Source organism: Saccopteryx bilineata, chromosome 1, assembly GCF_036850765.1.
Source record: "Saccopteryx bilineata isolate mSacBil1 chromosome 1, mSacBil1_pri_phased_curated, whole genome shotgun sequence".
NCBI classification, from domain to species: domain Eukaryota; kingdom Metazoa; phylum Chordata; class Mammalia; order Chiroptera; family Emballonuridae; genus Saccopteryx; species Saccopteryx bilineata.
The window spans coordinates 378271178-378283548 of NC_089490.1; the positions used below are offsets into that span (position 1 = coordinate 378271178).

A 12371-nucleotide genomic window follows, 5' to 3' on the forward strand; every position below is an offset into this window, starting at 1 on the left:
ACCCAGGTTTGAAACACCGAGGTCGCCTGCTTGAGTGTGGGCTCATCCAGCTTGAGTGCTGGCTTACCAGTTAGAGTGCAGGGTCTCGCTGGCTTGAATGTGGGATCATAGATATGACGCCATGGTTGCTGGCTTGAGCCCAAAGGTCACTGGCTTGAAATCCTAGGTTCCTGGCTTGAGTCCAAGGTCACTGGCTTAAGCAAGGGGTCACTCACTCTGCTGGAACCCCTTGGTCAAGGCACATAAGAGAAAACAATCAATGAACTAAGGAGACTAAGGAGCCACAACAAAGAATTGATGCTTCTCATCTCTTTCCCTTTCTGCCTCTCTGTCCCTATCTGTCCCCCTCTCTCTCTCTGTCTCTTTCACAAAAAACAAACAATTATCAGAGCAGGCTTTCTTCACAAAGAACTAGAAGGACCCTGGTGTCCTTGACCACATGATGAAGAAACTGGAACTCAACTGTGTTGGGCAGCTAGAATTCCAAACTTCTCCTAATCTTATTGGTGTGACTCATCATAGCTGGCCATTCCCACATGCAAATCTGAGGAGCCTGGCCTCTAAGCCTCCATTTATTCTGTCAGCTTCCCAATCTTCAGTTACTCTTCATGGTCCACACATACCCTGAGCCCAGTGCCCCCAAAACATGAAGGCTCCTTCTACTGGTAGTAATAACATAATGTAGTTTTAAAAGATAGACCAGCCTGCGCATGCATATACACACACATGCCCAAACCCTCAGGTTTGTAGATATAAGCCATTAAATTTCTTTCCAGGCCCTGGCCGGTTGGCTCAGCGGTAGAGCGTCGGCCTAGGGTGCGGAGGACCCGGGTTCGATTCCTGGCCAGGGCACATAGGAGAAGCACCCATTTGCTTCTCCACCCCTCCGCCACGCCTTCCTCTCTGTCTCTCTCTTCCCCTCCCGCAGCCAAGGCTCCATTGGAGCAAAGATGGCCTGGGCGCTGGGGATGGCTCTGTGGCCTCTGCCTCAGGCGCTAGAGTGGCTCTGGTCGCAACATGGCGACGCCCAGGATGGGCAAAGCATCGCCCCCTGGTGGGCAGAGCGTCGCCCCATGGTGGGCGTGCCGGGTGGATCCCGGTCGGGCGCATGCGGGAGTCTGTCTGACTGTCTCTCCCTGTTTCCAGCTTCAGAAAAATGCAAAAATAAATAAATAAATTTCTTTCCAACAGTCGCCTGTGTGGGCCTACTATGTGTGCAGTTCACCAAGGATTCAGAAAGGAAGAAGACATAAATTTTTCCTCAAGAAATTTATAGCCTTAGATGGGTAGGTGAAATTTATAAGCAAATAGATTTTTCAAAGTTAAAAGTGGAAGTTGCCCCAGGGGAAGCATCAAGTGTTATGTGCACAACGTTTAACTTTTTATAAGAGGACAATATAAAAAACCAACCTGGATATATTTATAAGCATCCACAGGCACATAAAGAGCAGTGTTTATTTTTCTGAAGTTCCTCTAACATATAGCCCCTTCCCCCTACGTTATTTCTGTGTACTGCATACACCATGCAAATTTATCACCATGTGTTCTGCTCAGCCTCTACTTGGGTATCTGATTTGTTTGCTTTGTAGCTGAAGGGTAATTTGAGGAACTGTTGTTCTGCTCTTGTCTGGGAGAAAACAGAAGAGTCTCCTTCCTACCCATCAGCTTGTTTCAGTGGAAGTAGACCAAGCTTCTCTCCAGAACTTATCCCAGCTGAAGGAACCAAATTGGACCATCTGGGAAAAACCTCAGAATCAAGGACTTTCTTCCTCCTTAGACAGTCTCCAAACAGCCAGCCTCTGCTTCCTTCCTTATACTTCTCTGGGTCTCCTGTAGAGTTCAAGAGCAATTAGTTATCGTTTATTGAATGCCCACCACTAGTCCTAGGCACAATATCATTGAAGAAACTGGAGCCAAGAAGTCAAGTGATTTGGCCAAGATCACATAGCTAGCTCTCAGTCTGTCTGCCTCCAGAAACCAATGCTTTTCCCAGTGTGCTGATTCTAAATCAAAGATCCCAATAAAAGAGAATATCTCCTTTAGTTTAAAGAAGAAAAAAAAAAGACCCCAAACTTAAAGACTTTTAAAGAAAAAAAAAAAGTCTTCATTTACCCAGCTCGCTCACATCAATAATCCCTTCATTGTCCTGTTCTTCTCCTTACATCCAGGGAGTCAGTGCTGTTAGGGAAGAAACTGCAGGAAAAAGATGTCCATCATAACCGCCCATCTGTGGAGGGGAAGTTTGTTTAATCTTTGCCTACACTAGAAACCTTGTGGTGATTAGATATTGATGACCTGGTTTTACCTCTTGTCCTGTAGTTCAGCGCATTGAGCATTTCTCTGAGGGCTTCTCAACCCTTTCTGAGTGTCTTTTCCCCTGACGGATCTTCCTGCTTTGCACAGACCCAGAGGCTGGGTTGAATGAGATAGGCGGTGGCGTCAAAACCTCCGTCTAATCTTTTGAAGAAGTGGGAGGTTTTTTTTTTGTTTGTTTTGTTTTTTCTTTTCTTTCATTTTTCTGAAGCTGGAAACGGAGAGACAGTCAGACAGACTCCCGCGTGCGCCCGACCGGGATCCGCCCGACCGGGATCCACCCGGCACGCCCACCAGGGGCGACGCTCTGCCCACTAGGGGGCGATGCTCTGCCCATCCTGGGCGTCGCCATGTTGCGACCAGAGCCACTTTAGCGCCTGAGGCAGAGGCCACAGAGCCATCCCCAGCGCCCGGGCCATCTTTGCTCCAATGGAGCCTTGGCTGCGGGAGGGGAAGAGAGAGACAGAGAGGAAAGCGCGGCGGAGGGGTGGAGAAGCAAATGGGCGCTTCTCCTGTGTGCCCTGGCCGGGAATCGAACCCGGTTCCTCCGCACGCTAGGCCGATGCTCTACCGCTGAGCCAACCGGCCAGGGCAGAAGTGGGAGTTTTTCCTGCAGGCTTCCTACCACCCATCCTGGTGATTCACACCTGGCCAGGATAGACTCGTGCTTACATTTAAAAAGAAATCTTTCCGGCTGGACGTGCACGTTCAAGATTCTTTTGATGAGTCTTGATTACATCCTGGGAAGCCACATGCATTCCCAGAGTGGCTCACACAGGATAGCACTGCTCCTTTGGGTCGTAGCTGGATCCTTGCAGATGTCACAGGATAGATGAAGAAAACAAGATAGCGAGCGTGTCAGAGAATTGCAGAGCTGTGAATATTTGAGATTTTGTGGAGGAGTCATATTATTTCTGGAAAGAACATCTGTAAGGATGGGAGGGTCTCAAAATATTTCTGGAGAGGGTTTTAGTTTTGGCTTTCTCCAAATTCTAGGAAGACTGGCCAGGGTGGGGAATGAAGGGTAGTAATGATTGAAGTAAGGCTGTCCTAGGGGGGAGCTACTAGTTGATCACAAATTCATGTATGAGTCAGCAATGTGATGTGGCTGGCTAAAATTGCTGATTCACTCTTAGGCCTCATTAGTAGGAAAACGGTATCTAGGAACAGAGATGTAATTGTTCCCCCATATGCTGGGATGCTGGAGAGATGGTCCTAGAGATTGAGGTTGTTTCTGGAATTTTACTAGTTCAGTTCTGTTTTGTTTCGGGAATTCTAGAATCTTTTGGGGCTCAAAAATCAGGAGTTGTCAGAGGTGACAGGCATGTGATCATATCATGAATATAGATGAATATGACCAAGAAGGTTAAATTTAATTTAAATTCTTAAAAAGTCAGATAAAATTGCTAAGAAATATTAATACTTAATTATTGTTGAGTACCTGCAGCTTCTGCCATAAGTAATGTTTAACTTTGAAAGGGATTTTTATTATGCTTAAGCATATGAAAATAAACTCAAAAGGAAAACAGTGTTAGTTTATCCAACATTCAGTTGATCTTTTCTAGGTGAATAGTGCCAGGCAAAATATTATAGGGACTACAAATAAGAGAAGCACATTTCCCCTCCCTCTATATCCTGAGTTTTGTTTGTTTGTTTTTAATTTCTCCTTACCAAAATGTTTACATTCTATTAGGGGAGACAAAAAAGTACTGAATAAAAAGGTAAATTACAATTAAGGGCAAGAACAGGACCCCTTTGAGCTAAGACATGACCTATCTGCAAGTTGCTATTATGCAAGCTGTCTGCCTGGGACCAACCAATAATCAGAAAAGGCTCTGAGCTGATGAATTTGATATAAAGAAGTCCTGGCATTAGAACAAGTTTACTGAGAATCTTCATGCCCTTTGATATTGTATCTATCTATCTATCTATCTATCATCTATCTATATTTTTACAAACATTTCTAACAAACTCTAGTTCTAGCACCCCACTGTTAGCAAATCAAAGGCAACAAATGAGATGGGAGAAGGGGCTACCATTGACACAGGCAACTACCTTTCTGAAACAAGCGAGGCAACACATAAATATAGGTAGACACCCTGACAGTAATAGGGTTTGACATTAATAGCTAGGCAACAGATGTGACAGAAAGCTATAAAAATCTCTGCCTAGGGTAGGCTTAAATAGTCCCAGAGAGCCCAGTGACCCTGAGGGCTTCATTGCATTAAGATGCATTATAGTAATTGATGTGTTTCTTCTGAGTCTGATATCTTGTGTTCAAAACAATGACCCTGGAACCTGGCAGGAAAGATTAAATTATGCTCAGTGGATGCTGTTGAAGAAGGTATATGGGTATATGTTGTATTTTTCCCCCTTAAATCATTTTAGAAAGACATCCTAATGCCTAAAGTATTGGCATTGTCATAGAAGAAATATCTTTTGTAAAAAAAGGAGAAATAAGATAGAAAGGAATTGCTGCTTTATAAAGTTAAAAGACCATTGAGCAAAATAAAGGTTTAGTGATTGCTGCTTAGTTTTCTAGAAAGCTTGGTTAGCCACAAAGACTCATTCTCCAAGGGAATCTCTGGACTGCCAACAAAATAAATGTTATAGAACTTCACTGTCTAAAATGGTAGCCATAATAATATATGAATGTTTAAACTTAAAATAAAATTAAGAATTCAGTACTTTGGTCACTCTACCACATTTCAAGTGCCCACCAACCACCTATGGCTAATAGGGCCAATATTGGACAGCACAGGTACAAAATATGTTCATCATTACAGAAAATTCTTTTTTTTTTTTGAGAGAGAGAAAGAGAGACAGACAGACAGACAGAAAGGGAGAGAGATAAGAAGCATCAACTCATAGTTTAGTTGTTCATTGATTGCTTCTCATATGTGCCTAGAATGGGGGCTCTAAGCTGAGCCAGTGACCCCTTGCTCAAGCCAGTGGTGACCTTGGGCTCAAACCAGAGACCTTGGGCTTTAAGCCAGTGACCACGGTGTCATGTTTCTGATCCCACACTCAAGCCGGCAACCCTTACTTAAACTGGCAAACCAGCACTCAAGCCAGATGCTTTTGCTCAAGTCAACGACCTCAGGGTTTTGAACCTGGGTCCTCAGTGTCCCAGGTCAATGCTCTATCCACTGTGCCACCACTGGTCAGGCCCTCATTACAGAAAATTCTCTTGACATCACTGCTATGGAAAGTCAGGAGGAAGCAAGGCTTCACGTAGGGATTAAAGCAATCATATAGCCACTTTCAGTATTAGTTTCTTGTTTGGATTATGGTGTTTGAGTATTTGAATTAACTTCATACTGGAATTCCAGTTCGGCTTGGCTATTAAAATCCTAGTCAGAAAAATGCTGTTTCTGAAATGATTTTCTTAAATGTTGTCTGGATCATTTACGGCAGCCAGAGAAGTTATTTATAAATGTGATGCTTCTGAGAATCTTGTTTTTCTAAGTGGACAGAAGGTTCTGGAAAAATCACAGAGGTCACAAGGCCCTTGGTTAATTCTGTGCTAAGTAATTGGTATACTTTATCTTCATTATTTTTGAGAGTCCATTTTGTAAGCTATACATTGGAAGCAGTTGGGGGGGGAAAATGTCTCCATTAGGTCTTCCAAACAGATTTTAGGGAACAAAAAATGTTTCTTCTTCATGAACATTTCAGCTGAAACACTGTCGTGTGCCTGAGGAAGAGTGTTCCCCGGCTCACCAGTGGGATCTGTGAGTGACGGTGTTGATAACGAAAACATCTCTTAGGAGAAGCGAAAGGGCAGTGAATTATGGGGACAATGAAGGTGCTCATTACTGACCAGGGGCCTCCCCTGTAGCTGGCTGGTGGTCTTCAGGATACGTGTGGATTTAAAACGAAGAGAGGAGAGACTGAGATCAGTTTCATAGGGAACTTATAATTTGAGCAGGGAGCGCGCAATGACTTTCTCCATCTTATAAAACTCAAACGGGTGATCTAATTTATTTCTCCCCCAAGGGCAGCCGACACTGTGTTGTTGGAGACGGGGGTAGGAGGTCATAAAAATGTCATAATGGTCTGTCTGCGTGTGCCTGTAGCAACCTAGGTGTTTTATACATGTGAGATAATGAAAATAGATTGGTTTATTGAACGTGCTGAACTTTGCAGGGCACGTGTGGGGAACAGCTCTGCTCTTCCTTACATCTTTCCCTTTCAATTCCTTAGCTTTGCCAACCACTCTCAGATAATAAACAGTCTCTTTCCCCATGTATTAAAAATGCTGGTGCAATATAATATCAAAATCCAATTAAAAATTTAAAAACCCATTTTAAAATATTCAATTAAAACTCCCTCTCCCCCCAAATCAGGTCTCCCTTGGACAGGAAACAGGCACAGGGGAAGAGATGATGTTTGATGGGTTTCATCTTTCTGCTGCTTGTTCCCCTCATTCTTCTCTTAGCTTCTGTCGTGAAGGGAATTGGGGGTAGAAGGGGAAAGTCAAGGGTCACGGGCGAGCAATGATCTTTCCTTACGTTGTAGTTTGATATCAGGACCTTCTGGATTGGCAGGTGCACAATTGCTGGCTCATCGTGAGGCGCTTTGGAGGGTTCTCTGAGGCTCCCATTGCTCAGGCTCCACATTTCTCCAAGTGAGGAAAGAACTTCTCCAGGGGAACGGGTGGGTTGTGTTGAAACATGCAGCACACTGATAACTCTCCTCCATAGAAAATAGCTTCGCCCTCCCAGTGAATTCTTGCCCCTCTTCTAGAGCCTGGAGCTGGGTAGTGGGCTCAAGCTGGCAAAACTGGCAACTCAGTTTCTTGGCAGATCCTGCTAAGGTGGTCCAAGATAAGAAGGTTCTTGGCATTTGTTGAGTGGTTTTGCCTTGTGGAAGCTCAACAACTCTGAGGCCACAGAAAAAGTGACATTTAACATCCTGTTACTAAAGGAGCTGGACCCCTTAGTCAGGGGGACGTCTAGTTAACAGATGGCTCAGCCGCGAACCGATTCCCGTATGCTTGGTAATGAACCCAGGACCTCATAGCATTTTGGTAGAATGCGGCTCACAGGGATCTAAATCTCTTTTGAGAGAATATACTGATAAACAAAAGCTCAGTCTGTATTACAGGTAATCCATGCTCACCCCGGTGTTTCCACAGCAGTTACTTTGTAAGCATTTATTGAGTGTGCTGGATTTGGAAGGGGGGTGGTCAGGGAAGATCCTGTGAGACAGGGATCTCTTCTGAGCTAGGTTCTGAGAGAGGACTAGAATATACCTAGAAAGATGAGTTGTACCATCTTTAGGCTTGGACAATAGGGACCCCACTCTAGCTCTCCTTGGTCGGCATGTCTCCATGAGGACAGATGATAAGCAGGGCCACCCAGAGTCCACACCATTCCTTTAGCATCTAGAACACGTGTCATCCTCTGGGTGCCCAGTATCCTGGAATTCCCTCTCCACGTCTACCTCCATGGCCTGTTTGGGCCCCGTTCCCTCCTCCCAAGGGTAGACTGTGCCACCAGTGTGTGCACTCATAGGCCCAAGAGATGACAAAGACATGACTGATTAAGGTGGTTGAGATGGAGGGGTCACAGCCTTTCCATCCACTTGAGGCCGCTGTGCTAATGGGAAAGTAAGATGGGGCCCGCTGAGCGCCGGTGGCTAAGGGCCAGTAAGAATTCTGTATTTGATGCTGGCCTTCTAGGTCATTATGAAGGAATCAGCATTAAGCCAGGATAGGACATAGTTTATGTAGTAACTTGTCAGCTTGATTTATAACTTCTGAATATTTACATTTAGAGCGTGTGGACCTCCATTGTACTCTTGCCTCAGGATCTGCAAATGTTAGGAGTGGGACGGAAGGTAAGCACATTAATTTGGGCGGTTGGATGGCTTCAGGTCATAGGGGATAGATGATAGCTCTAGATTACTTAGAAAAGCACCCTAATTAGGAAGAGATCCAAGAATCAGATGAACTTTCGGCAAAACCTTCAATGATAGGAAGGCACAGTTTAGTGAGATAGAACCAGCTGCAAGTAGGGAGATGAGGATATCGGAGGGGAGCTGTGGTCGTGGGCCTGCCTTGCATGCTCACAGATGCTGCCTAGCACAGAGCAGGACTTGAAAATAATCACTGCTGGGCCCTGTTTGCAGGGCTGGTAGTATTCAGAGCATAGACATCTGAAAAAAAAGGTGATGAAAGAAAAAGGACAAGTGGCCTCTACCCAGATGTGCTTTTTACTAACAATTATGCTGATCAAGTGACAGGTGTCGCTGTCCTGCTGTATTTGGGATGAGGGCTTCAGGTGCTGACTGAACAGGTGCTTTTATCCCTCAAGGGAAGTTCTATGTCGGTTTAGGGAAAATGTAGAATTAACAATGTTAAACTTGAGAGCACAAGATTTAGATTTTGGGAAACCGTGGCATCTGAAAGTGATAGTTGGGAGGGTAGGAGCTTGAAACAAGATGAAGAGTTTCAAGCTTTTAAACGACATGTTTATTACTTACATTGCCTTTTATAATCCTCATTTCCCCTGTTTTGATTGTAATTACCAGCTGCTGTGAGCTGGGCTTTAAAAATGGGCTGTATGTATAAATTTGGACATTTGGATCCTAGTGGAGAGTTTCAACTTTATAGCAGCTTGAGTTGATAATAGTGTTAAAGGATGCTGGGCTTCACCCACTTAGCTCAGATATAGCTATTTCTAACGTTGTTGGTGTGGAGGTGGGATTCACATCTGTCTTCATTTGAACCGTTCTCCGACTCCACCCCGTCAGAGGTCTGCTTCCTCCATCTGCCTGTGTGTGCTCTAGGGACAGGAGGGGGGCACAGCAGGTCTTTCTGAAGGGTGTTTTGTGTCAGCCCCTTTGGAAATGATCACACACATGTGGAACCATTACCGAACAGATCTGCTCTCTAATGTTACATTGCCTTTGGCGACTTGGTTATGTTCTGTCTCATATAAGCCTTGCCTCAGGATGCTCAGCCCAGAAGGGCTTGCTTGATGGAACAATGCCTTATTAGCAGCATAACATATGACTTTTTATTTTTCCCTATAAAAGGGGCAAGGAGTTGAAAAACCAGTGTCCTAGAGGTTATGGAGCACTGATGCTGATTCATGGCCTCCGTGGAACCATCCGGCAGTCTTTTCTCTTGTTCAGCTTGTAGAAATAGCCTTTGTCCCACTGCTTACTTTGTCTTTATTTCTTTTCTCCCATAGCAATCCATAGAATATCTTGTATGTTCCCCGCCATACTCCCTACTCTTCATGGGAGCACTTCCTTTCAAAGAAAGTGATTCAGATGTATGAGTACATACCCACTAATCATGGCTACCTATGATGGGGCTACCTGCATCTCCCGAACATAGCAAATAATCACTTCCAGGTGCTCGCAGGCTCCAGCGAGGGACTATGGCCACACTGGAGTAGAATTAGAAAATTGGCTTTTCAGGAGTACTGCTTGATGAGAGGGGTGGGAACACAGAGGCTGTAGGAGGTGTGTGTGGAGGAAGTGGCTCGCATGCACTCATTTGGCTTTGAAGTGCTCCAGGACCAATCAGCCCACATAGTCCAACCAAAATGGCTGCCTGCTGATGTGAGGATGGGGCTAGGGGATGGAAAAGAAATTCTATTTGTTGGGCTCACTTCATTGTGTGTGTGTGTATATGAAGGGTGGGTTAATGGGTTCCTGGTGTAAAGGAGCCAACTACTGGTTATAAGATACCGCGTGGTATGAGAGTGCTGAGACAGCCAATCAGGTCTTGAGCTTGCTTGAGTACACGAATACTGAATCTGTTTGGCTTGGGCATTTATTGTGAACATGTGTGCATTTGTCTGATTGGTACCTGGTTACATACTGTTGGTCACAGGGAGATTTATGCATATTTGGTAGGCTGTAGGCCTTGGCAAAGTATTTTTAGTTAAAAAGAATTCCCATACCCTATGTGCTCCAGCTAAATAAATACGTAAACAAAAAACCCTCTTAAGCATTTACATTTTGTTCCTTGAAAAGATTGGTACAGGCAGAGATGATCCTCAGAGCAATGAGGTTTCTGGTGTTTGCTGTATGGGATTATTGAAAATGGATCTGAGTGCATATGCTGACACGCAGAGAAAAACATTCTGGAAAGGAAGACACCAGAATGCCATGTATGGTCATCTCTGCACAGTGGGATTATGGGAGATTACTTTTCTTTCATTTAATCTCAACTTTCTTTCTTTTTTTTTACAGTGAAATTGCTTTGCTGGGGTATTTAAAGACAGGTTTAAAAAAAAGATGAGTGTTAAAATTGAGTTGAAGGGTTGATTTCCTCCCCATATATATAATTTTGTACCGCTAAAGACTAATCAGTTGTACTTTATGTTTTCAAGAAACAACGTTCCTACAGACAACTGTTTCAATAAATAGGAAATTTGATACTTAAAAAAAAAAACTTGGCCTGACCTGTGGTGGAGCAGTGGATAAAGTGTCGACCTGGAATGCTGAGGTTGCCAGTTCGAAATCCCAGGCTTGCCTGGTCAAGGCACATATGGGAGTTGATGCTTCCTGCTCCTCCCCCTCTTCTCTTTCTCTCTCCTCTCTAAAATGAATAACTAAATTAAAAAAAGAAAACTCCATAGGCCCCTATAATAATGCTATCTAGTATGTATTGAACATCTATGGTGCCAGGAACTTTATACATATTATTCCCATTTGTTTCAACAACACCGCATGCCCGGTGATAACATCTGCATTTTATAAATGAGATACAAAGAGGTTAACCAGCCTGCCCTAAACTGCACAGCAGGTCAGTGCTGAGCTGGGATTTGAACAAAGGCCTGATTCTAAACTTCGGTTCTTCCCATATGCCAGGCTGCCTCCCTCAACACAGGACATCCAGGATCATGGAAACGGCATCTTGTCGGAGTTTGCTGTGTCTTGTTATTGCTGCTCGTCCCCAGGCATTTCACCCTACTGCATGCTCGAATAACAAACTGGTTCATACCTGTGCAACCTTTTCTCCCAAAGGCCCCAAGTGCTACAATTGCTAAATAAATGATACGGTTTAAAACAAAATCCACGCAAATAATAAAATCACTTACAGAGTGCTCACCATGTGCCAGACATCCTGGGTCTCGTGTGCGCATTGTCTCATTATGTTTTTACAGCAGCTCTGGGAGGTGGATAGCATGATGATGCTCATTTCGCTGATGTAGTAATTGAGAAATCAAGACATTGCTCAACTTGTGTGGAATCACCTAGCAAATGAGTAGGAGAGCTGGTTTCAGGATCCAGGCGGTTAACTCCAGAGCTGCATCAGGATACAGCGCTGAGGAACGTGTCCGCTTCCTTCTTGCTGGCTCATGACAGCTAAGCCTCTGCCATGCTGACCCTGGCACTGTGGAGACTCTTTCTGGAGAAGAGGAGGGTGGATGCTGAATCTCCAAGAGTGTCTGGCTTATTTGGTGCCTGGCCAGTTCCTAATCTGTGAGTGAATCACTGTGTGGGTTACATTTATCAATCAGCAGAGTTCTTCCCTCAGGCTTTTGCTGGAGAATATCTTGAACCATCTAATAAACCAATTGTCTATGAAAACTGGATGGAAAATTGGATGGGAAGATAATTTAGGGAGCATATTTCTATTTCTCTGGACGTGTTTAGCTCCGTGGATTGTAGTAGACTATGGAGAAGGTGACACTCTTAGACCATATGACTTTAGTGATGGAAAATTATTGTCATTGAGTTGGGTGTTTAAACTTTCTAATTGGTTTTCGAAGGTTTCAACAAAACCATCAGCGATTTACCACCTATGTAATATCTTTAAGAAACTTTTATCTGAGTTTTGTATTAGGAATAGCTTTAGTTTCTCTGAGAAGATACTGTGTTTCTTCCAAAATAGTAAAAATTATGTAATTCAACCGAAGTCTATTTTTATCATGGCTGCCAGGAAACTCGTCCCTAGGAAACAGTGTTTTCAGCCTAGTCCCTTTCGCATCAGATGCTTGAGTTCTGAACCTGATTCTTCAGCTTCCTAATCCATGACCTTTAGCAACTTTCTTTTTTTTTTTTTTGTATTTTTCTGAAGTTGGAAACGG

At 44.0% G+C, this 12371-nt stretch overlaps 1 protein-coding gene and 1 non-coding gene across 6 annotated transcripts in view; both read left to right on the top strand.

Annotated features, from left to right (window-relative positions):
- Positions 1–12371, top strand: part of KIAA1549L (KIAA1549 like) — a 289877-nt gene that overhangs the window by 70830 nt on the left and 206676 nt on the right. The window lies entirely within an intron of this gene.
- Positions 777–852, top strand: TRNAP-AGG (transfer RNA proline (anticodon AGG)). The gene has a single exon. It is a non-coding gene; the product is annotated as a tRNA-Pro (tRNA).